Below are 5,282 nucleotides of genomic sequence, written 5' to 3' on the forward strand. Positions count from 1 at the left end.
AGTCACAGGAGAATTTTAAGTGTCTGCCTCTGAAAGAACAAATTGCATCTCTCTGCACAGGCTGCAAGGCACAGAGACACTGGCATATGTGTTTGGCTTTGCCCATGAATAGCTGCACTGAGGCCACTGAGCCCGAGCACACATGCCTGGGGTTGAAACACAGGCCTGAGTGTTTGCTAGACTGGAGTTTACCTTCTACAGAAAACTACATAAATTCAGCGGTCAGTGATCTGACTTTGATTCAATACACAGTTACAGTCTGAAATGGCATAGAGGTACCACTCATAGTGAATACCATTCCAAAAAGCTGGGAGATTTCAGGAGTAATTAGTTAATGCAATGTTAAAAATGCTTTTTTCCATGATGCACCCCAGGGACGCTGCCCAGGCACGGATTTCAGAGAAAGAGACACGAGGTGAGACAGCAGATGTGCTATGTGTGTGCATTAGGTGTATGTCAAGGGGATGAGGCAGCCCTTTTCTCTGTAGTGTCCAGTAATAGGACAAGAGGTAATGGACAAAAGCTAGAATATAAAAGGTTCCACTTAAGGAAAAACTTCTTTGGTGTTGAGGTGAGGGAGCCCTGGCACAGACTGCCCAGGGAGGATGTGGAGGCTCCTTCTCTGGAGGTTTCCAAACCCACCTGGACACATTCCTGAGTGACCTGATCTAGGTGGACCTGCTTGAGCAGGGGGGTTGGACTAGATGATCTCTAGAGGTCCCTTCCAACCCCTACCATTCTATGATTCTGTTACCCAGTTATCTTGAATTTTTGTGGCAACAAATATCATTCTTTGCATTCCCAGACATCATTATTTCTGCAAAATGGTTGTTACTCACAGAACAGAGCAAAAGCTTCTCGCACCAGGATAGATGTACAGGAGTGTAGCCACTTCCTTGGGACACAATGGATGAACCTGGGACTGATGCAGAGTCTGTTAGTGCCTGTACACAGACAGAGCTGGAAGGCAGCCCCTGCAGGCAGGGAGAGCTGCCTGAACCAGGAGCCAGGCCTGGCTGTGCTGAGTGCCACGCCTGCCTCAGCAAGCTGGAAGCCTCCTGCCCCTGACAGTGCTGCAGGTGGTCCCAAAGCTTGAGGGAACCAGGCAGCTCACATGTGGCTTGGGGGTCAAAAAGTGTCAATGGTTCGAAAGAAGGTCCAGATGTGCTCTTGGGGATACAGAGTCTTAGGGACTTGCTTGTCAATAAAGCTTTGCAGCAAAAGAGTATGTGCTCGGAGAAGAGGAGGTTGGGACTTAGTGTGGGGGCTGAGAGTGAGAAAGACAGGGAGGAGAGGTGATTCCTGCATTGCAGGTGCAACCACCACTGGCACCATCCCCACAGTGTGTTAACCAAGAAATCTCGGTGCTAGGGTCCCTCGTAGGGACAGACAGACCATTGCACCCACTGGTGACTCCATCCTGTACCTCCTCTAAGTCACCTCGTGACACAGAGCCAAGCCCCCACCTTACCATATCCTCTTTAGAGATGGCCATTGCCGCCTCAAAGCCTTTCTCCAGTGCCCTGGCAGATTTTCTGCAGGTGCTTTCCCGTTGTTGAAGTGCACTTTGGCTGTATTAGAGCACCTGATGCCCCTAGGAGGCTGCCAGGGTAAGCACCTGTGCAAGCATTCATGCACTGCTTTCTGTGGGAAGAGAAGCCATGTAGCCATACTCCAGACACCCACTGGATGTCTCCAGTGGGACGCAGGGAGAGCCTGCAGCAGATGATGGAGCCGTGGGGCCTTAGCAGGGTGCATTCCTTCTCCTGGCAGCTCCCTCCTCAGTCACACTTCCCGGAGCAGCGGCTGCATCTCATTAGAGCTGGAAAGAGAAGGTGCTTTGCTGGGCTCCAAACACTTCAACACCCTGAGCAGGCAGAAATCAGGAAGGAGACATAAGGACACGGTGCTGGCAGCCAACTGCCTCATTGTTACAGTAACCCTGGTTAAACAACCACCAGGAAAATGACTTCTCCCACAGCACTTGACCCCACAAGGTCACAGCTACCAGCAGCACTTCTGGGAGCAGGATCACTCTAGCAGGGAGGCCCTGGAGTTACAGAGTAAAAGAGGAGGTAGATCTTGGCCCTAGAGTGCAGTTCAAGGTCTCAGGGCAAGGCGCCTGAGGGGTGGCAGTTAACCCTTGATGCCCATTTAAAAGCAGCACAACAGTGCTGATGTCTGCCCTCACCCCTGGCACCTTCTTTCCCTGAAGAGGACTTCATAAGCCACTTGCAGCAGCTTTCATGCAGAAGACTGGAGATACCACATTTTTTTCTTTGGTCATGAAAAGTAATTCAGCCTAAGGAAAGGAGGCAAACCTGTTCTGGTGTCACAACAACAAAATGTGTCAAACAGCACAGCATTGCACTGCAATGTGTACCTTTCGGTCTTCTGCTTTCCAGCATGGGCAGGGCAGTGGCAAAGATGGCGAGGATGGTAAAGGAGCTTGGTGATGTTAAGGCAGTGATTTGTTAAGGACAATCAGTGAGCCAGTGGCAGTGTCAGGAACAGAAGTGCTGCATTTCAGCCCTAAACAGAAGTCTTCCCATCATACTGTTAGAACAGTTCTTACCTGGTTACTCCACTGAATACCTTCGCTACAATCAAAGCAGAAATTCTTTCTTTCATTTTACCTGTTTCTACTTCTACTGAGGTTTTGGTAAACACAGTCACAGGTGAGCTGGCAAAACCAGGGAAACTTTGCTGCTCTTCACATCTGCCAGGTCCTGCACAAGAAAGAGCTTTCATAGAAGGGGCCATGCTCAGGGGGTGGATGACCTTGGGCCATCCTAGGACAGAAACAGTGGGAAGGCAAGAGTAAGGAACTGTGAGGCAGACCAAACATCACCACGTGCTCTTCAAAACAAACCCACATAACTCACGGTGTGAGAGCAAATTTCATGATGCAAGGGCTACGAAGCTGCAAAGATGGCAATGGCATAACAGCACCATTGAGTGTCAGAATCCCTCACTCTGAAAATGCAGGTATTTGTCAAAATAACCCAGAAAACCTCAGACTCTTTTTCCAGGTTGATTCCTTGAGGCTTGAAGTTGCCTGGTGACAGGGGTTCTTCCAATAAGGATAACCTGATGATGATGAATTTCATCAGAAATGAGACCAGAAAAATGCCTCTCTGACCATACCCATGGGCCAAAGTCACAAACCACTTTTGTTAAGGGCGGAGGAAAGTGACCCTGCACATGCCCAGGTGAGGGAGTGGGCAGAGGCCTGCTCCATCACTGCTCTATTGGCAGGAAGTGCTGGGAGACAAACCACCCTCAGGGAACCAAACAAAACCACCCCGAGGGCAGGAGATCACTGTGTGTTCACCACACTGTGTGTGTGATGGCTGCAGCTGCACGTGGGCTGCACATGGAGCTGCCTTCTGTGCCCACAGGCTGCTGCCCCGGCCAGCCCAGCTGCCCTGCGCTGGGGCAGGACACGTGCCCACAGCTCCTCGGGCAGCACACACCTCTCCTCACGTCCCACTGAGATTTGCTTCCTTACCGGTCTTTTGTGCTGCAGGAGGCCCTTGCACATCCTCACTTTCTGCCTCCCAATAAGCTGCTGTCAGGGAAAAACTGTTATTGCACATGGCTGTTTTGAGGTGAAAACACAGGTCTGCTCCTGTCCTCAGGGTGTCAGGGGACAGGATGACACGGCTGTTATCAGTAGCATCCCTGTGGCCCTTCCAGCACTACTGGGAATGAATGAACTGTATCTGGCTCCAGGCCAGGCCCTGAATGTGGAGCTGGCTCTCCTGCAAATTCTTGGGCTATTTGTAGCATCTTTCTGATCCCCAGGGCCCCAGCTGCTGGCTGAGAAACCTATTGGTATCAGTTTTGGTTTGTGTCTGGGACATTTTGCAGCATTGTGGTTGCACAAGAAGCTGAAAACCCATGTTTCAAAACCCAACTGGAAGGACAGGTGCTGCTGTTGCTATTCACACAGCACCGTCACCTCGGCAGGTCTCCAGGCTACAGAGGGAAACCCATCCTGAGTCTCCTAGGTCTTCAAGTTTCTGTGATGCCAAGCAAAGCCCCCATCCCAGGGTGTGCTGGGTGGCACTGCTGCAGAGCTGGGTGCCAAGGAGCAGAGCTCCCTGCAGAAGCAGCAAGCTGGGACCATGTCCTGCTCCTGGCACGACTCTCTGTGAGACCTCAGCGGACCTTTCTCAGCCCTTGTACAGACTTTCAGCACAGCTTCTAGAGAACAAGTCTGGTGAGGAGCAGCTGAGGGAACTGGGTATGTTTAGCCTGGAGAAGAGGCTGAGGGAAAACAAGATCACTCTCTACAGCTACCTGAAAGGAGGTTGTAGTGAGATGAGGGTCAGCCTCTTCCCTCAAGTGACAAGTGATGGGACATGAGGAAATGGTCTCAAGTTGCAACACGAGTGCTTTAGATTGGAGATGAAGAAGAACTTATTCACTGAGATGGTTGTTAAGCACTGACACAGGCTGTCCAGAGAGCTGGTGGAGTCCCCATCCCTGGAGAAATGTAAAAGACACATAGCTGAGGTGCTGAGGGACATGGTTTAGTGGTGGGCTTGTCAGTGTGAGGTGAGTGGCTGGACTCAGTGACCTCAAAGGTCTTTTCCAACCAATGATTCTACGCTTCATCAGCTTAGCTTAGCTGGCTCAGAGTTCATGTGATCATCTGCACTGTATAGAAACACTTGATACACGTTCTTCTGCACCAGCACTGTGCTCCCCTCACCCTCAGACATCCACCCAGGCAAAACCAAGAGTGAGCACTGACAGCAAACCTGAGCACTTCTAAGGGGGCTGGGGAAGGGTGTGTGGCTCACAAGCTGTGAAGCCCTATCCCTGCCTCAGCCACCAGGTCCTTGCACAGCTGGCCTCAGACGCCTCTTGGCTTGCAAGTCTCCGTTTTGCTTGTGAGAAGAGCTAATCCTCGTTATCACACAGCTGGAGCTTTGGAGTACTTACACCACAGCACTGAGGCAATCAATAATGTGCAGCACCACTCTTGTCATTCCAGGGAAACCACAGAAAACACACTGACAGGGGTGTGCTTGCAGACAGGTCTCTATCTGCCTTCTGCTGATGAAGCAGCTGGTGCTGCCTGTTCGCTCCAGGCCATTCCCACCGAGCCCCTACAGCCACTGCCTCCCTAATTACCGAACCCAATGAAATCCCCACCTCAAAGGGGATGGGAAAATCAATGTGGAAATGAGCACTGCAGACACAGACGTGTGCTTTACAAATCTCACAGTTTATTCTCTCAGTGCAAATCAGTGCTATTTAACATTACTCAC

This window comes from Colius striatus, chromosome 12 (genome assembly GCF_028858725.1).
Source record: "Colius striatus isolate bColStr4 chromosome 12, bColStr4.1.hap1, whole genome shotgun sequence".
In the NCBI taxonomy this organism is placed as follows: Eukaryota; Metazoa; Chordata; class Aves; order Coliiformes; family Coliidae; genus Colius; species Colius striatus.